A 21,850-nucleotide genomic window follows, 5' to 3' on the forward strand; every position below is an offset into this window, starting at 1 on the left:
AGCTGTATGCCATAATCAGCAATATTAAAATAATAAAAGGCTTGCAATATTTCAGTTGATTTGTAATGAATCCAGAATGTATGACATTTTTGTTTTTTTAATTGCATTACAGAAAATAAAGAACTTTATCACAATATTCTAATTTTCTGAGACAGTCCTGTATATTACCTGATATGTTTGGTCCAACGACTCCTGGTCCTTTCATAAGACGGGAAACGATAGAACGAGCAAGTGGTATGATCACTTTTGTGATTACAACCTGGTACAAAGCACACAGCCATCTTGTAAAAGTGAATTTATTGGAGCAATCTCTTATATTTATTGGAGGGAATAAATCAGTCTTCTTCTTCTTCTTTGCTTTAATTGCGAGATCTTCTTCTTCTTTGCTTTGCGAGTCGCAACCTGGTCGCAACCAGTCTTGGAGCATTATCGCCTATGACATCACCCAGAATGCATTTGGGATTTGTAGTCTTTCTAGTTCCGATTTTTCATAGTCTTATATTTCAACAGTTTTAAGACAAACTGTGACTTTTTTACATGGAAATGATTGTTTAAGATTGACAAACATCATATGTGTCATTCGTGGCACAATTCAAACGGGATCAAAAGATAACTTTTCGCTCTCCATTGACTTCAATGTATAATTTTCCGCTTCCGGGGTCCCATGGAGGCTCCCGGAAGGGGAGGGACTTCGCCTCTCTATAGGCGGAGGACCCCTTTTCTGACGTCAGAAAAATTCAAATAATAATCAGCTCAGTTGCAGCCCCGTTTTTAGAGATTTGGGTACGGAGGAAAAGAGAGAGGGTTGTGTTTTCTGACACTTGGTGAGTTCCCTGACACACCGGGGACACATATCCGTGTATAAAAGACGTACAAAAGTGCATTTTGCATGATAGGTCCCCTTTAAACTAAGTTTGCACTAAATAACAAGACAATAATATAATATAAATCAATATATATAGACAGTATATAACATCATTTATAGTTGTTAAATACATTATTTGTAATGTTATGAATATTGACCCACCATGAGTTATTTAAAAAAATATATATATTTATAACATATTATTGTTTTTCTTTCTTTATGGGGACGATGGTCTTCCCTGCTTTAAAAACAGTGTAGAACATGATACATGCAAACACAGATCATGGAATAAAAAGTAATATTTAATGATGATTCATTAATAAGGATGTTGTGACTATGTTAGCATGCTCATTGCGTGTACATCTTAAGTTGACATACAGTAAGGAGACCGATGACTCCTTGGAGACGTCTCCTACAGTTTCAGAATCTAAACACATGTGTTCCTCTGATATTGCCTCTCCCCCAAGGTTAACGGCAACATATGGCTGCATTACGTGCTACATTACATCTTAATTCCTCTCTTTGCCTCTTCACGTCTGTTCCTAACACATAAACCCTTTGAAAATAACCTGATGTTGAATTGATGTGCTTCGCTGCTCTTTATACTCTATCCCTCTCTTTATTTATCTCTCTGATGCTCCTTCGCTCACACACACATCCTCAAGAGAGACACATCATGGAAGATAATGGCTTACCCCTCGTGTAGACACTTATTCATATCCTGAACAACAAAGTTGGCCAGCCGATAATCACTACATGGTGTGGGCAAACACTCCGTAGACATCATCCTGAGGGGCCAGAGCCTGCTGTGTGTAACAGGTAGTACAAATCAATACCACCAAATGGCAGCTTGCAGATCCCAGATAATTAGACTGAGACATGGGGAGAGGGAGAGGGCTCCACTCTCAGGGAAACGTGAACATTAAGTGTTTTTATCCTGCTTCCTGCCATGTTTCACCAACATGCTTTGCCTTGAGTAAAGGAACTCTCCAGGGACGGAAGTGTTGATTGATTGGCAGTTTGAGTTAATCCAAGGGATACAGATACATACATCCCAGGCTAAACAAAGCAGTTAAAATAGCAGAGCCGTAGCATGGAATGCTAATGAAGGATATCATCTATTTCACGCTGTGCTTTTATCTGCTTGGAGTGATTAGGAATCTCTTGGAATACTGGAGACTTATACAAGTTCATGTCAACTCCTCTGTGTTTCTGTTTCTCCTGTCAATGAACCCTGGACACTGTTGCATGAAATTGAAGATACTGAATAAAGTTAGATGCAAGGTTTCATATTGTTTTCCTTTATTTATATCCACTACAATATGTTTAGCCTTCTTCATATTTGGTGAACTGTTTATTATGTAACAATTAAGAGCTAGCTTATTACATTAACTTACCTAGCATACCTATATCTTACCTATATTCATATATATAACATAGATACTTATTTTAACCCAAACATAATATTTTCCTTAACCTTACCGAGTAGTTTTGTTTCAATTAACAATGCCATAGTCAATGACATGTTTACAACTGGTAAGTGCAGTCTTTTTACACATTGTAATGGAACTGATAACAACTGATAGGGGCGATTTATTGGCTCCATGACATTCAAAGTGGTGTCTCTTATGTCACTTGTTTTTACTACCACTCACTGCAGGTGTGTATGAAATGTCTTTAATTAATAAAGAAGTGAGCTGGATCATTAAAACTATTGCATAATAAGTAACCTATATATAAAAAACAGTTTGTAAATGAAGTAATAAAGTTGCCTTATTTAAAAAGAATAACACAATTCATTTCATAGTTAAATTCAATAAATAGGAACTAATGTTTGTTCATGCACTGGTACTGCATGTTTTGTTGATGCACTGGGCAACTCAACGTGGGTTGATGTCTTTATCGAAGCTCTGCTGCAGTCTGTGACATAAAGTTATCATTGTGACATAAAGTTACTCAGAAAGGAAACTTAAAAGAATCAAATAATCTCCTTTCACGACAAGCGGCCAACGAGGTATTTGTTTCATATTTTCATGTGGGCGTCATGTCCTATTTTCATTCATATATTTTGTATATATATATATATATTGTATCTGTAGCACACTATGGTAATGTGTTTGGCTGTATATATGTTATTCGTTGTTGTAGTTCTCACGGCGTAATGGAAGAAGGGAGGCTACAAGATTAAACGCCAAAAATAAACGCCCGTTTCAAAGAGCCGACCTGTGTCTGTCGTGAAGAGAGCTACACTGTTCTTTTGCTTTCTTTACAAAAAAATGTAAAACATTAACAAAACATATGATTAACAGCATGTATGATATTAAAAAATGCATTAATCCTGCACGAATGAAGAACCTGCTTATCTTATATAAGATATGTAAACTGTTTTTATGAGTCAATATATTGAGTGCCATGGTTTGTCAGCCGTTGGTCATTTGGTCACCTTGGCTACCTGAGTGCATTATCAGTGGTGCTTGTATACATTATATCTTCATTGAGCTCTCCAAAAGTAGAAAGGATGCCAGAAAGCTGAAAAATCAATTTGTCAGGCATTAATAAACAATGTATTGAACCATTTACTGTTCATAGGTCCACGGGTAGATATATTATGAACAGGACAGTAGGAGAAAGGAAAGAAAAGACAAATACGGTTGCCCTGGAGACTTCAGAGGAGGGATATAAATCTCCCTTTGCTAAATCATACAAGAGAAGCAAGCCATGCATTCATAACACTTTCATATCCCATTACAATATTGGCCTTTCTAGTAAATGACCTCCATGTTTCAAATGTGACAAGCAGGTTTGGAGCTAATACATGGATTATTTTCTCTTGCATTATTACGTCCGTTCTCATTCACTTGATTTCAGTCCACAGGAAAAGTTATCTCAGTATTTCAAAATATAGTAAAGACACACAAAAGAATAGTTTGCACAGTTTCTTTGAAAAAAAAGTCAATTTACCCTTTAATCATACATCCTAAAGTCAAAGTAAAATTATAATTATGCAAGGACATGGTGGTTTTACTAATGTGCCGTGAAAACTCCTTTTACCACAATGACCAGATACTGTTTCACATAATAAAACACAGTATTACACTTTACATAAATGTTTTACATTAATGCAGTTTTGAAATTGAAAAAAAAAAGTAATAAATAACACATTCCGATCAGCAGCAAATTGGAGTGGGAGAAAGAAGCTTGAAATATTATCCACATGAATCATCTGAGGCAGCACATGTCCTTGAAATGGAAACATGGTATGACCAGGTGTTATACAAAGTAACTGGATTGATTGTGGCAGTGCGGTCTGACCATGCAAATCATAACTTAATATAAATAAATCAAAAAAGCACAACATCAGGTCCCTGTCTGTAAAAATGGGGCTTGCACTAGATATTTGTTAAACTCAGCATGTTCAAACTATTTCTTGGCATTCTTCTTGTATACAAGTAGAGCCATCTGTTTCATAACTTTACAATTCAAGTTGTTTGTGAGACGAACTTGTGTAAGGGTGGGAAGAAAACTGACAGTCAGTGTGTAAACCAAACCAGAGCTGCCATGGTAGACATTGGAAGTCAAAAGATGCCACTTATGAAGGAGCACTGACTATGGAGAACAGAGATTTAACAATAATGTAATTCTAGTAAAGATTGCATTTGCAAAGTTTAAATTAGTGAGAAGCATTGGTTTCTTAAAATTAGGGATATTCGATGCTTCATTTACTTACATCTAACAGATAGACTGAACTGTTATCTGTACAATATTTTTTTCAACAAATAATGGTGCTACATTAATTGTAGTTCCTTATCCAAGCCCTTCCAAGAAGTCTCCGTGTACACTGTAGTACTAAAAAAAAGTTGCATTAATAACATGAATACTTATTTTGTTTAGTTGTTAAGAAATACCTTAAGATTTTGAAGTACTCAAGGTTGGATTCTGTTTGGAATTTAAAGGTTTTTTCTGTTGGATTCGAAAAAGGATACAAAGTCAAACAAAAGGTCAAAGTAATCCTGTTCTTACAACCTAATAAAAAATAGCTTTTTATGCTCCATTTGTTCCTTCCCGCCTTTGTGTTTTTTGTTGTGTTTGTTGACAATAGCTGTCCCAGGCGGTCTCCGCAGTGAAAGCCGAGGACACGATATAAAAAGGTAAATGGTTTGTCTTTACTCTTATAGACTATCTGCAGCAGGTTCATACTCACAAAGTAGTAAAAATGAAACCCAACCCCTGGTGCACAGAGACAAAGAACTGTACTCCAAGCCATTTATATATTATGTAATGAATAACTATACAATTGTATAAGATGATGCACCAATAGCACAGTCAAAACATGATAATGCTAATTAATGCAACTATGGTTAAAGCTCCACTTAACTATTTGTTGGGAGAAAAACAGAAACATTAATTAATTTTACTTACAGATGCACCAGTTGAACTATCTCTTACACTGAGCATGGCTACCTTTTTTCACGTTAAAATTACGTGGATTACGTCATCCCAATGACTCAAGTAGTGCATTATGTCACAGTTTCCAAGGTGACAACAGAAACAGAAGAAGATAATTTGATACCAGATGAGTATTTTAAAAAAGGAACAGATTAGTACACGGCTATGTCTCAGTCCCTCAACAGATGCTTCAACTCTTTGTAGCATGAAACTATACAATTCATGAAGAGCAGGCATTTTATTTGCATCTATATAAAATAGATGAATTCAACTGCTCAGTTATGCAGCACAATTAAGAGGCACACTCAGGCCATTTTTTTCAAAACCAGAAAAAAGGGAAATAACAGTTCTTGCCCAACAGAAAAAAACAAAACTATTTCTAAATATTTGATTTGGTTTATTTTAGAAAATGTTATTCTGTTTGAATCAATTTGTTGTAATATAACTGATGCTGTTTAGTGTAGTTTCCATGAAACAAGAATGATTTGCATTATTGGCTGTTCGTGCCTATGTGCTTGATTCTACTTCTGATGATGAAGTATGACGCATTTCATTTAAAATGTGTATCTGTGATGCTATTGTCGGTAGCTAGGATGGTTGGTGACACTGATTTCTGTCTTCATTAATGTAACTGCAGGCATTACAATCAGCGAGTAACACTGTTTTTGTTTTTTGACTTAACATTTACACAGGAAGTAAGCCTTGTTCGATGCACTGCTCATTCAAAAGGCCAAAGACTATGTTAGTGTTGTGATAGTCCTGCTAATGTGTCTAAGCCTAACGGAGCTTACACACGGCGGCGTGCGTTGAAGCTTGCTGGCGGGCGTGTCTGACGCTCGACCAACAACCAATCACATAAATCTCCCGCCCCGGACACACAAGCACATGTGATTGGTTGTTGGTCGAGCGTCAGACACGCCCGCCAGCAAGCTTCAACGCACGCCGCCGTGTGTAAGCNGTCGTGCCTTGGCAGTCTCAGGTCCTGTGCCGTTGGAGGTCCCGCCGACTACTCTTCTGCCGGGGGTCCTGCCAACCCTATGTCCTGTGCCGTTGGAGGTCCCGCCGACTACTCTTCTGCCGGGGGTCCTGCCAACCCTATGTCCTGTGCCGTTGGAGGTCCCGCCTATTGCTCTTCCGCTGAGGGTCCTGCCAACTCTATTTCCTTTTTCGTTGGGGGATCCACCGGATTTCCTGCCAACACCTGATCCTGTCAATGTGATTTTATGTCTTACTGCTTTTTTTTTTTTTTAAACCAATATTTTCAATGGCCCAAGCGGGCAAGTGGAAAGTACGTTATGCTGGCCCGGGGGGGGTCTAATGGCACATTTCCACTACAGCGCGGAGAGCGGAGTTTAAGCGTGCCGTGCCCAGACCACTTTTGGTTGTGTTTCCACTAGGCGTAGTTTCGGCTAGCGGGTACTTTTTCACAGTTTTTCTGGCTCTCCAAAATCGAGGTTCTTTCCAGGCCAACAACCGGGCTGAATATGCTAAACTAGAGAGAATCGCTGGCAACTACAACAAGATGAACATATTTGACCGTGATTTAATTGTAATACACGTTTCAAAATGATGCCGAAGTAACAATATACTGATTAGTAAAAACCATGAATTAATGCTTTGACAAGTCTTCAGACAAGGCGGCAGGCGAAAAACCTTTTTAAAATGCGTGTTTTCTGAATGGAGATCGGCTAATCTAACGTTGTATATGCTCCGACCGTCCACACTCACAACAACGGCCTGTACAGACATAAATAAACCAGCGACTGTATTCGCCATGACACAGACAGTCTGTGGTTTGTACTTGTTTAACTTTTGTCTAGTTTCTGAACAGATATGAGGAGCTGTGAGCTCTGAGGGCTAACAGCGAACGGCTGATGTTGGTTTTGTGTTTCGCATTGAAGATGACGTCACGGCTCCGCCTACACACTGCGTTACTATAGTTACTACCCCAGTTCCTAAACTGTAATGGAAACGCAGCATAAAGTGAGCCTGGCCTACCAAGGCCTAACTAAACTATACTAAGCCATGTGAGGCCCTGCGGGCAATGTTTTATGTCTTACTGTTTTTTTTGTTTTGTTTTTTTTAAACCAATATTTTCAATGGCCCGAGCGGGCAAGTGGAAAGTACGTTATGCTGGCCTGGGGTGTCTAATGGTGCATTAGACATTTAGAATGTCTAGCCCTGTGTGTGATCTGAGCACTTCTCTTCATTGACTCGTATCCTAAAATCCATTCTGAGCAAAAGATTGTCCATACAAATCTTGTATTTTTATGAAGGATATGCATTTGCACATTACAATTTTATATTTTGTCATGGTTTTTTTAAACGATTAAAAAGACATAGCAGAGACTGTAATCCGCAATCTAAGCAGTTTCACACTGTTCAGTTACCAACATCTTTGCTTAAATTGCTTGTTTGCTGGAATTACTGTGTTCGCTGTCGTCTCACAAGGGTACTTATCTCTACTGGAACTGCGTTTCTGCACAGGATTACAGGTTTCAATCACAGCTTTCAAAATCTCTTTAAAATGTCAAGAAAAACGAAGACAAGAAAATGTAAAAGAGGCAGCAAATTGTAAGGTTGTCTTAGATGTTAGTCAATTCCTATTGTTTTGATTGAGCCGTTTCTCTTTATGAAAACTCATACACACTCACTTTTCTTTTGATGGCATGTTCTTACATTATTGTTACAATGCAGGCATAGGCTACTTATCTTAATTAAAACCTTTCCCAAGACTTGCCACATTGTTGCCTTATCCTATAGTTGATAGTGAAACCTAACAAATGCAACTTTAGTGGTGGTGATAACCACTAATAACTAATATATGTCCCATACAGTCACTGATGGCTTTTGCTTAGCTTTGCTTTAATTAATGTGGCATTAACAATCTGCAGTATTACAGGTTGGACATGCATAGTGATCTGTTGTTCTAGTGATACAGAAACATACTGTATGATTTCAGTGTTTATGTCCACATGCTACACATATAAAATGAAAACCGTAGGTCTGCATGCAGATTTTTACTACACACCAAGCGTGTATATGAGTCATGCTGGTTTATTAACTTTTCTTAATTCCAAGCTTATACAGCCTTTTAGTTGTCTAGGCTGTCTGCTAATTAAGATAAACCCAGTTGGTGAAACCAATGTGCAGTGTGTGTGTAAATCCTTATTCTGTGTGATTGAGCTTTCTCTTGGTTCAAATCAATAGTGATGTTATAAGAGACATACGCAAGCATTAACTTTTTAATGTCCCGCAGGGATTCAACTGTAGGTCTTTTTCTAGATCTTGTCTGTGAATTAGATATCCTGTCCTACAATTCCTATTTTTAAATCCCGACTAAAAACGCACCTATTTGCCGCTGCTTTTAATTGAGCTGCCCATACTCACACTACAGTATGCCTTATTAGTCATGTATTCTGTACCTACTGTGTTTATTTATTTTATTTATTTCATTACCTTTGCTTATTATGCCTTTTTTTAAATGCCTTTTTAATAATGTATTTATGTATCTGTAAAGCACTTTGAATCGCCACGTGCTGAAAAGTGCTATATAAATAAAATTGCCTTGCCTTGCCTGGCCTATTACCTTCTATCCCTATTGTGGCCTCTTCCAAGAAGTAATTATAAATCATTATTCTTTACTGTGACTCTAAGAGCTCGAATGCAAATGTTCACAATGTGCATATGAGAACAGGACCTCACTTTTCCATTAATCACAGTACATTTGTTGTGATGAATAATCCTAATACAATAAAAACACTAAATTGTTTCCATTACAGCAGCTTAAATTAACCATGTCTGGGTTTACATTAAATTCAATGTTGAGGTGCTTGAGTTTTCATCCCTAAGAAAATCCTCTTTGAACGACACACAATACAATCAAGTTTTGCATTAAAAGCAGCAAAAGGCTATCCATTTTAATGAATCAAGAGAAAATGCCTCAGGAGAGTTACAGTTTAAGATGTATCTAATGAGTCATTTGACAATGATTAGAGTTAATCTTTGTGGTTAACTTTTGATAATGATCATTTAGGCAACTGATTACAGCTCAGTAATGAAAAAGAAGGCTTATTTATTTCAGTTAAAATTAAAATGCTTGGATACAGATTTGTAGGCCTTTGCTCCAATATTCTTTGCCTGAAATTGTACAATTGACTTATCTGCATAGCTTGATTCTTTAGATATTGGGCAAACTTCAATTCAGGCAACCATTATTTATTTCACTTTGAATGTTAGTTTCTCAAAGTTACTTTGTATTGGCCCCTTTTCACTGCCAACCCAACTCTAGACAGACAGAGGAGGAAATCCACAGTCTGCCAATCACACAAAATTAAACCAAAATGTCTTCGGTTCCCTGGGGGAGATCTCCTCCATCAGTGAAAGATCAACAAGCCAAAGAGAAATCAGAACAGGGATTGTTTGGAGTTCAAACATGGACCTTGGATGGTACTGCTCTGCCCCTCTGTTGTTCAAAGTAAGGTCTGAGACCTAATGAATATTTATGCTCTGTGGTAACTAATGTGATATAAAAAAGAAGAGCTTTAGGCCGTTTTAAAGTAAGCTATGGCCAATACTTTTTAAATACATTTAAAACTGTCTAAGAAAAAATTATATGGTTATAGATTGTATTGAGCATCAGTACAACACTTACATTAATCCACTTAAGATACACTTGGTGAAAAGTTATACTTCATATGTGTAAAAATGTGACTGTAAACTATTGCTGGCATTAAGCCATCAATACATCCAAACCAAATGGTCAAAAATGTAGGACTGACGTCAAAAGAGAGGACCCTGAAATATATTTATTAAGAAAGCAGATATTTTGTGAGGCATTTATATTTGCCCAATTTGAAACATATTGTGGTCAAGTACATGTCAACCATTTGTGTGTTACATCTGCACTGGCTTCATCTGGATTGTTCTTTCAGTTATCAGCTAATGTGTTTCAGTCAGTCTGTTTGTTCTGCTGCTTTGCCACCTTGAGCAAGAACCAGGGAAACTATAGACACAGGACCAAAAAGTGGAAACTGCACTAAGTGGTTGTAGTGATGGCAACGAGCTCAGTAAGGACACTGAAGGATACTGCACACAGGCCATGGCTCTGCTAGTGCTCACATAGGGAGTAATTAGCCATGAAATTCCTTTGGTTACATTATTCCTGGAACAGGTTCACAGTCTCGTCATACATCCTCCAGGTGTCCATAACAAAACAATACGCTTGCTAACTTGCACTTCACTTCACAGATATACTCTGTCCAGCCAACTCTTAAATTTTGCATTACAAAAACAGAGTCTACCGCACATAGTGTTGAATGTTTGTGCGTAAGCTGCTGGGCTATATATGGTCAAACATTTATTTTGTATTTTTAAGCCACAAAGTGTTGGTAAAATCAGAGGAGCTTCACACAGGTCTCTCCATGCTTTCGGCCATGATGGAAATCAAAGAGTCCTCGACTGCTTTGCATAGATTCCTGCTGTGAGCAGCTATAAATACATATCATTACGGCTTGGAAACGGAGAAAATTAAATGGAGAGGCAGGCTAATAATTCTGGCCGCGGCAAGCACTTCAGCACAAATACTATAATGTTGTTAAATCTCGACTGCCACACACTTTATAGATTACATACACATTTACTCCCTGGCTGAATCTGCATGACAGAAGGAAACAAATGCAGAACTAACACATTTGTATATAACGCTGACACCGTTTACATCTGTTCGGACACTGAAATTGGGCCACTTTTTACACTGCTATGCCATATCCATTTAAATCACACTTGTCATGCTACAAATTAGGTAGCTGTGAAAATACTAGATCGAACCAGCAATGACTTGACAAGTAAATAAATAAATACATAATAATGTTGCAGGTTGTGGTCAGAAAAAGCAGCTGCTGTCACTCCTGCTACCCTGTCCTCAAGCCTCTCGAAAATGTGTAATACTTGCATAGACTCAGCAGCGCCAGGCTTACATTTTAGGATTAGGTTGTCAGGAATAGTCAAGCAAGTAGGTAACCCATCGAGCCAGCATGAAGCTTTGTACAGGTGTGGAGAGAAGATGAAGAGGAACAAGTTATGGCAGTGCTTAGTTCCCCTCCCGTGCGAGGATTGGTAACAGAATTTGCAGAGAGTCAGGTTTGAAATATAGGAAGCAAGGGAACAGAAACGGGAAACAACAAAGCACTCCCTCTACCTTCAGTGAAGCCATCATGCTAATATATCTTGTTTGTTGTATCCATTGTTCATATCTCTAATATTATCTGAGATTAATAGAGCAGTGATTTAGGAATTACTGTACTTTAGGTAATACTGATACATAGGATTTGTCACAAACTTGGAAACACAAGGTAAAGGACTCAAATGCACGACCCGGGAGACAGAGGTAAAGTATGAGTAAAATACTTTATTCCAAATAGGTTTACAAAAAATTATCGACACTCTTAACGAGGTGAAAACAAAGCTATATAAATAAAACTTGATTTGATTTGACTTAACCACAAAAGTCAAAATTATGCAATTAGGATGGAAGCGACATCTCTCATCCTCCCTTGAACATTTGTATTTGTATTATAGACAAGCTAAAAGGCTGGAGTATTTCAGGCTGTCACAGAAAAGGGGGAAATAGGCATGGGGCGATTATACTATGCTTCACATTATCATAGCATCTCTGATTAATCCAACACGTTGTTGTTGTTATCATTTTGATCTTTTTTATTATGATTGGCAGACTAACATTTCCCATGCCTTCATTTTTTGGTTGCTTCAAGCTTTCTTGCTTTCTCTTGAGTTTCAGACAAAACCCCATCTCCTAAAGGATTAAAGGGTCTATTATAGCCTGCAGCCGGATATAGTTGTGCTTTAAAAATAATCTCTGGAATATGTAAAATCACTTTCAGAGCTTAAAAACCAGTGCAGAAGGGAAGTTGAAAAGAAAAGGGGGGTTATGTAATAACATATATTTGTTCTGAGGTATTGTTGCAGCAGAAAAGAGAATAAAGGATGGGGAAAAAGCCAGACAAAGGAGAGCAATAAATCCAAAGAAGTAATAAAGTAGATTGTTTGTAGATTAGGTACATGCAAGTGTTAAACTACTTTGAGGGCTATGATTAACTTCAGTCATTATTAAAGATGGTATGATTTACTGACTTTTTGGTGTAGATTCGGTGTAGATTAGATATCTAAGATGATTCGCCGGGTATTTAATTAAAAAATCTCTCGGGTTTATATCAGAGACAGAATGGTGAAAGTGTGGGACAATAATAGATATATGGAAAGGCCAATGCAGTGCACTGCAAGGGATTATGTGATAATGGAGACTTGCTCAGTGTTACTTAGAAGGTCGGCTGGTGAATTGGGACATAAACAATTTAAGTACTTTTTTGGTCTGTGTTTTGAGGCAAAATGCCAGAGTGCATTGTATTGATTGCCACAAAGGTTTGAAATGATTAAATTATTGTTCAGCTGTTACTTATCTTGAAAGAAGACACTGGGATAAGGGCTGCCTGCAGAACTGTCTGAGAAACTGTAGTTCGTTCAACATTTGTGGTGGGTCATAAAAGGTATTGGCTTTTAAGAGATAATTTTTCTCTAAAACTGTGAGGGGATTAGGAGAAGGGCCTGTAGCTACTCGGTGAGATTCCAGGCACCCATTTTAGATTTCTAAAAAGTTTGATGCAAAAAGAGTATCCAGACAGTGTCCAAAAAAGGTAATGATGCAGAAAACAAGTTGAGTCACCAAGGCCATGTTTGTGCACATCGTATTTGAAAAAATTTCCACAAATATCCTGCTGTCGATCTCTCTATGAAATGTAGTGACAACTTTAATTGTAAATCCAGCGAAACCTTTTGCAAGTATTAACTTGAAACCTATTTTCCCAAGTATTAAAGCCATAGTTGTGATATTTGTGAACATAAATGCACATAATGTTAATATAAAAATATTTCCATATACCTTTGGAGTGGAAAGCATACAAAGAGCTACTGTTAAATGAAGTCAAATGTAATCAATTGTTGAGAATGGTGCAGCAAACAATTAAATATTTGAGCAATAATGTTGTAATCTACAGTATCAGCTGTGAGCTTTTGGATTGGTAAGACTCATAGAAATGTACTGTATATCTTTACCAAAAAAACATGCATTTTTTAGACTAAATGCCCTTGGACATCTTTTAAGTTTTTTATTTTGATGTCAGCTACAGAGTAAAAAAGAGCCATTTGCCTTTTCTCCTTCAGTAAAAGGGGTCAGAGATGGTGACGGGGTCTGCTTTTTCTCCTCCAGTGAGCGCTGGCACAAAAGCTTCTATCTGTCTGACTTTTACCTGAGAGAACCTGTGGTTTGTGGCTTTTATTTCGGCTCTTATGTGAGAGACAGAATGAGTCAGACTCAACTACAAGGGCTTTGCAAGGCCACTTTCCCACTGGCTGGTCCTGGGGCAAAGAGTCACTTCTCTCCCGGGGCTTTGCGTTCTGAAGAAGAAACAAACACAGGACAGAGGTTTTACATCATCGTTGGGGTTGTGCTATTGCATGATCCTCTGTGTCTTTGTTATTTGCAAAATGCTGAGTGCTTCTTGAGCCCTAAATGCTTTATATTTGTATACAGTATGAAATATACATTTACAACATGTTTGTTGTTAAGCTACAGTTCCCGTTGTATTGCTTGCACAAGGCATTCATATTCAGTCTGGCTGGGAGTAGGTGCCTGGAAGCCATCCTAATCAATGCGCGATTCACCCCAACTGGCTCTTTTTAATGCAAATGAGTATAATTATTTTTTTCTGTGAGCTATTTCAGGATGTGTGAACTGGTCACATTGCCTACTATATAAGCATAAATGTACACCCACATGTAAGAACCCAACTTCAGTGCCTTGTGTCTCTGTTATTCTCAACGGGAACAAGTGTGTGCAAAAATGTAAAGGGTATAGAGCAGATTGTGCGTGAAACCTGAGGTTCAACAGAGCTATATGCTGAGCTCTTTCTTGGCTTGACTAGCAGCTGCCTTGATGTGCCTATGGTTGTTCTCCATTTTAACCTTGTCAAATCTGAGGAATATTGTTCACATTTACAATGGTCAGCAAACAACTTTAAACAATGACAAATGCCTTTAAACTCAGAAGTTAATACCCTTGTTTTAACTACTTTACGCATGGCTACAAATTGCTCCAATCTACACTTTGCTCATCTTATGAAACCAGTAGCAGCACTAGTTCTGATTCTTGACAGACGCTTCTTGCATTGCCATGAAAGTCACAAAGAGAATATGACGAACCACCACCTTGGCTGAGTCCAACTCCCACTGAGAGCAGCCGTGACCTATATGCCGATGATGTAGTCGCAGCAAACATTTCAATATTCCACTACATGTCACGGCAAGAAACGCCAACTTAACTTGCTGAAAGCGATGCGATGAATTTAAAACGGTGACAGTGATTTGAGCTGACAGCCATCTTCCCATTCTGACAAATCAGTCAAGTAACATGCCATGCCACTTAGCTGCCAGGTAGTGTTGGGTAAACAAAAGGGCACCATATTCTCCTGGAAACGTTTAAAAGAACACTCAAACATTATGCACAAATGAAAAGACAAGATGTAATGCACACCATGCTGAGCTGAAGAGAAACTAATTTTTTTCGATTATTTCTCTGTCTGATAATCAGGGAAACCTTGTGTTTTTCAAGCCCTTCGATGCATGCAGCATTAGAATGTGTTATTTAGCATTTTATCTTTTAACGGTAATGAACTCACCCATGAAACATCCTTTGATTTCACAGTGTATTCTCTTCTACCCTCCCTCTTACGCTGAAATAAATGCACAAACCTACTCCAGTAGTAAGGCAATGATGATTGTTCTGATTGTAGTTACAGTAGAACCTCAACCTTTCTATTTATATCAAGAGTATGACTGCCTATTGATTTTTCTTCCTGTAACAAAGGTCCTTTAAAAGGTGAAAGCAACATATCAGTGATTTCTGATTAGGCCGACTCAGATCTGGAGCTCTCTGCTACTGAGAGGCTGTCAGTTTTCCTTCCCTGCTCCATCCTTTCATTCCTGCCTGTCGGCCAGCAGACTGGACAGAAGGTCAGAGAGTTGATCTGTGCCAAAACTCTGAGGATTTTCTCCCCCTCCCTCCGCCTTTTTTATCTCGTTTTCCCTTTCAGATATGCAGATTCGGGACCTCCTAATGAGAATATGTTACTCCCAGATACCATCTGTTCTGCTTGCACTCTGTATGAGAAAATAAAGAACATGTGACATCATTTCAATGAGACTGATTAATCAACGTCGTGGGGTAGTTGCCCTTTGGAGATGTGTGTCACAGCTCTGTCTTCAATATGTTTCCTGTGTTCAACCAGAAACACATGGATATAGAATATGAATATGGAAAATGTAACATCTTAAGTTCATTTGAGCATTACGGTTAACAAGCTTGACACTGGAGGTCTTCCAGGCTCTGATAAGCTGATTAAAAACACACTGTAGGGACATTCATGTGACCACAGCACTCCATGGAATTCAAAGAGACTGGGAAAAAAGGAAAATCAAATTGAAAAAATAATTGTATCTTTAAATGGAGGAAGAATATTGTTTGAATAATGAAAGACGTGTATCGAGGGATCAGAATAATAATGCAGGCAGTATTCTGTTGCTGGCCACTGTCTTTTGAACCTGGTCATGCTATAAATATTCAAAGCTCTTTCATTTATTTCCCTTTGTTATCCAATGATCTCACACTTATTCCCACACACAATAGACCCCACCATAGCTGGAGTCCCTCTATTTAAAACCAACAAATTGATACGATGGAAACTAGATTTCAGTGAAGAAAGACAATCTTTGGATGTGCTGGATTTTGTTTTGTCCCAACCTAAATATTGTATTCTCACGTCTCTGTTTTTGTTACATTCTCTTCCACACATTTAAATGAAAACCAGTCGATGTTGGTGCTCCATGTGGCAGGCTACGATTCCAGCTGCATTTCAGGCAAGCATCCTGCAGTCGCTGTCAAATTGGACATTTCGGCCCGCCCGGTGCACACCAGTGTTATTCCAATAAACTCTTGTCCTGTCTGTGGGCATGAACATCTTCTCTTTCCTAAATAAGAAATGACAGCCAAGAGCGCTGCTCTGGTAGGCCAATCAAAGAACTGCTCCATGATGTTTTACAGTGATTACCAAGACAACCTAGGCTGAACCAGAAACAGGCCATGAGCATCAGAAAGAGAAAGGTAACTTAATAACAGAGTGACAGCGAGCTGCAGTCATACCTCTTAGTACACATTATAGAGTTGGGATGCTACAGCAATGGCTGGTTACTGAGTAACCAGTTGAAAAAATGGTGTATAGGAAAGACAGAAGCTTATATTTATGCTGAAGGGTAGAGCAAAGAAACGTTTCAAGGAATTCATTTGTGTGTCATCTTGCCCAAGCTGCTATCAAAAGAAAAATAGTTCAACAAAGAAATTAGCTTAAACATGAAAGCATCTTATATGACGCCAGCTTGGCAGAGTAAAGTACAGCGGTACAGTATACCTCACAGTAATGTTTAACAAGTGGCTGATTCTTTGATTCTGACTCTTAAGCTAACACGATGCAACATATTGGAATACAATCTCCTCTAATTTAAATAAACGAGATACAGAGTGTAAAGAAGAATGCTATGGAGCAGTTGGAAAGCATTTTGCTACGCTAGCACTTTCCCTTTGCTTTCCTTTATTAAGCTAATCAAGATCTGTCTACTGATTGAACAGAAATTAAACTGATATTGATCGTCTCATCTACAGTAAGACAGCAATTGAGTGTATTTTCTTAAAAGACTATGTTGAAATAAAATGGTTGGATTCATTCCATAAATGTAACTTCATGGTGACAGTGCACACCCCCAATCATGCTGCTTCTGAAATGTTTTTCACTAAAAGGCAGATTTGTATTCTTAGACAACTACCTTCACCACTTATTCTGTCAAATAAGTGGTGAATTGTCCATATTTGGGCACAATCATCCCCATTTGTATGAATAATCCAGTGTCGCCCTCTCTCAATGACGTATATATGTTCTGTCCACATTTTCAGCCATTAACACTTGTTGTGTCAGATGCAGTCAGATAGCACGTTGAGCAGACTATGCCTTTAGCCTGTCCCTAAAATCACTTCAGCTCATACGTTACACAAAAGGTGTAAAACAAAAACTATGACGCATGTATATTATTATATGCAGGACACTGTATCCTTTTTTTGTCACTTAAGGCTTGAACAATCTGTCATGATATAAAACATATTTGCATAGTGCCAATGCCTTTCCTGCAGCATTGCTATACTGTCACTTTTCGTATAACCCATTATTTTGTTTCAGAATTCCGTAACTTAATCTGCCTTAGTAGAGAAAGTCTGTACACATTTAAACCATTTAACTGAAGTGGTTGTGTACTTTCATACCATTTGTCACAGAGATGCTTCCTTTACATTCTCTGTGTAAAACATTTGACTGATTTTGCTTTGCTGCAGTTTGTTGTCATGAGGAGCAGCATTTGCAGTCTCAATACAGGAACAAATGAAAAGCATCAGTTTAATGTGTAATATGTGTCCATCCTCTTGTGAAGTAAGACAATTAGCTTTTTCTGTTGTTTAACACATGTCATGGCAAAGAAAATGTGCCAGAACCTCAATTGAGGCTTTCCAAGCTTAACATGATAGACTGCCGGGAAAATGTTTTCACTTTTCTAATTGTTGTTACAAGCTGGAATGCTTTGGGCAGTGTCCTCTACAACTAAACTCATGATGAACCCAAACAGTGTTAAGACTCACAGCTGTTGTTGTGTGTCTGCCATTAAGGCTTAGACACATTAGCAGGACTATCACAACACTAACATAGTCTTTGGCCTTTTGAATCAATCAATCAATCAATCAATCAATCAATCAATCAATCAATCAATCAATCAATCAATGTTTATTTATATAGCCCAATATCACAAATGTTACATTTGTTTCAGTGGACTTNAACGGCACAGGACATAGGGTTGGCAGGACCCCCGGCAGAAGAGTAGTCGGCGGGACCTCCAACGGCACAGGACATAGGGTTGGCAGGACCCCCGGCAGAAGAGTAGTCGGCGGGAACCCCAACAGGACAGGACATGGAGTTGGCAGGACCCCCAACGGAACCCCCAACGGAACCCCCAACGACACAGGACATGGAGTTGGCAGGACCCCCGGCAGAACAGTAGTCGGCGGGACCTCCAACGGCACAGGACATAGAGTTGGCAGGACCCCCGGCAGAAGAGTAGTCGGCGGGACCCCCAATGGGACAGGACATGGAGTTGGCAGGACCCCCAGCAGAACCTCCAACGGACCAGGACATTGGGTAGGCTACCCAATGTCCTGGTCCGTTGGAGGTTCTGCTGGGGGTCCTGCCAACTCCATGTCCTGTCCCATTGGGGGTCCCGCCGACTACTCTTCTGCCGGGGGNACATTTGTTTCAGTGGACTTCACAGTTTGTAAAGAATATCAGTATGACAATATGACACCCTCTGTCCTTAGACCCTCACATCGNTGCTGCTTGTTAAGTTTCTCCATCGTTGTGTACAAACTGGATAAAACGCCTGCTTTTTGTTGTTGTTCAGGAGTTGATCCCGCCCCTGCCCCTGCCCCCGCCTCGACGTAAGCGTGACGTATGCGGTGCTTTTGCTCTGGCCGGACAATTTTTTGGTGCTCGAAATGAACCGGATTCCGGAGCTAAGAGGCTGCTCCGCTGCGGTGTGAACAGGAAAACCCGGTGCTTTTCAAGCTCCAGCTCCGAGCCGGCCCTGAAACACCGTTGGTGTGAATTAGGTATTAGTTAGCCAAGGGGTCCTGGTGTGTGAGGGGCTCCACGGATTGGTCCATTTGGGCCAATCCGGTCATTTGTTGTTGATCTGGGTGTTCACACATCTCAGAACCCAGGAAGCAAACAATGGAAAAAGAGAAATGTCCAACGAGGCGTTCTGGGGCAGCATAGACAGGTCTTCTCTCTGTTAGAGTTTTACTCCCTACAGGGGTGTACTTTGAGGGTTTGTGACTCTGCAGACCGTTTACAAAACCTTCATAACACACAAAGGGACGGGTGATAACTGGAAAAACATGACATGGGCCCTTTAAACCGCCTTAAATCTGCATTTGCAATAAAAGTTGGTCTTTGCAGGTTTTAATGCAATCTTGTTCCAGTAGTTAGCATCACAAGGGCTCCCTCCACAAACAGCCAATGGGATTTCTCCATTGGATTTTGGGAATAACAGAAAAATTGTCTCTGTGGCAAACCCATGTTTATAATACTTACACATTTTGTTCAGCAGGATCATCTCCATATATTAACACCACTTAAGAGTTTTTGGAGAGTAAATGCAAAGTAAAAAGCTAACGTTAGGCTATAAAGGAACTACATGACGGTCACATGACATCGCCTTACCACCACTAAGCTAAAGACAGCTAATGCGTATGTGCATAAAAAAATACAAAAAAGGTTGATAGGAGGCATGTCAGAACAGTAATAGGTTAATAGAAAAGCCTTGCAATCAACATAAGTAGACAAACATCCAAAAGGCAGCACTAATTAACCCTTAATATCCTTATTAACTTTAGGACCTTTGCCAAATAGAAAAGGCACAAAAACTTCCCTGCATCTTTTTTGCTATGACAATATTTCTTTTTTTATATATCCCAAGAGAAATTGTTGTTTAGCCGTTAGGAAAGAGTGGCTATACCAATACATATCAATGAGGTGCCTGTCTTTACACAAAGCAAGTGGAAATGAATTAAAAAAAGAATACTGTAGGTAAATACAAAAGCAATGAAATCAATATAAGTAAACAAACATGACGCTAACATATTTGTCTGGTGGAAAGAAATTACCAAACTTGGGCAAAGATAGTCTTGCTCTTGAGGAAAACTGCATTAAACAGAGCCCTTAATATCTGTATTTAGTTAAGGCACAAACACTTCCCTACATCCGTTTCGCAATTACAATATTTATTTTGTATATACCCTAAGGGAAATTGTTGTTTAGCAATTAGAGTAAAAACACAGGTAAGAGTGGCTGGAGTTAAGTGTCTTTGCACAAAGCTAGTTGTGGGAGTGAATTCAAAAACCAAAAAGAACACTGTACAAAAGCCATGCAATCAATATAAGTAAACAAATATATCAATATAAGTAAACAAATATGACACTAAACACTTGCAATTCCAATATTTCTGTGTTTTTAGGGTAAAAACACAGGAGGCTGTGGCGCAGTGGATTAGTGCGTTGGTGTTGGGATCAGGGGGTCACAGGTTCAAACCCCACTGCAGTCAGCATGTCATTGTGTCCCTGAGACACTTCACCCCAAATTGCTCCTGTGGGGATTGCCCACAGTATTGAGTATGTAAGTCTCTTTGGATATAAGTGACATGTGATGTAATGAATGCGACATGAATATATATACTATATAGGACACAAAACAAAAAAAATAGTGCAAGAGAATGTTTTGAGATGTGCAAGTAAATAGAAATTGTGCAAGAAGACTGGAAAATGCCCTAATGTGTCTTCTATGTTTTGCTGCTTCACTGTGAGATCAAATGTAACCTGAGTTACCTGTGTTTACACAAAGCAAGTAGAGGTGATTCAAAAAAAGAACACTGTAGGTTAATAAAAAAGCCATGAAATCAAAATAAGTTAAGAAACACAACAGTAAAAACCTTTGTCTGGTGACAAGAAATGACCAAACTTGGGCAAACAATCGACTTGCTCTTGAAGAAAACAGAATTGAACTATACCCTTAATGTGTCTCGTGTGTTGCTGCTTCACTGTGAGATTAAACATAATCGTGAGATACAATGTAATACCCATGCATGTAATAATCATGCAGGAAAGTTGCAATGAGAAGCCCTTCTTAAACGTGACTTTAGTTTAACCCCCCGGAGATAAAAAATCAGCCTGTCTGCTTTGCTTTTCCACCACGAAATCAATGACACGTTACCGTTGACATGACTGACTTTGAAACTAACGTTTCCCAGCGTGACCCCTCCACCACCTCTCCTCTTCCTCCTCCTGCTCCTTAAGCCTATCCATCATCAGCGTTGACGTTCATTGGTGATGAATGGGCCCCATCTGTCTCTTCTCCATATTGCCTACTTCCATCCCCTGACCCCGAACACCTCCGCTGATCCCAGGTGCCCCGGCAGCATTAACCCCTGCTGAAACCTTGCGGTGAGTCAGATCCCTGAGCAGCAGATCAATGCCACGCCTCATCCATCCTGCTATCTGCTGTTATTGATGCTCCTCCACCCGCCTGTTGCTGGCCAGTCAGATATGGAAATGAAACGCATGCCCTCGCTGACGAAAAAGCCCTGATAACGGAAACTAAGCACCCACGTGGGACGAATAAAATAGAAAACACACATCGACATAAACGGCTTTCCCTGAATCAATGCCCTATGTTCTGCTTAGAAACAAAGCCATGGTGTCATTTATCAGAATGTTATTGGAATCTCTGTGAGTCGCCTTTGAAATTAAATAAATAATACAAACAT

This window comes from Notothenia coriiceps, unplaced genomic scaffold (assembly GCF_000735185.1).
Source record: "Notothenia coriiceps isolate Sejong01 unplaced genomic scaffold, NC01 NC01_scaffold00037250, whole genome shotgun sequence".
NCBI classification, from domain to species: Eukaryota; Metazoa; Chordata; class Actinopteri; order Perciformes; family Nototheniidae; genus Notothenia; species Notothenia coriiceps.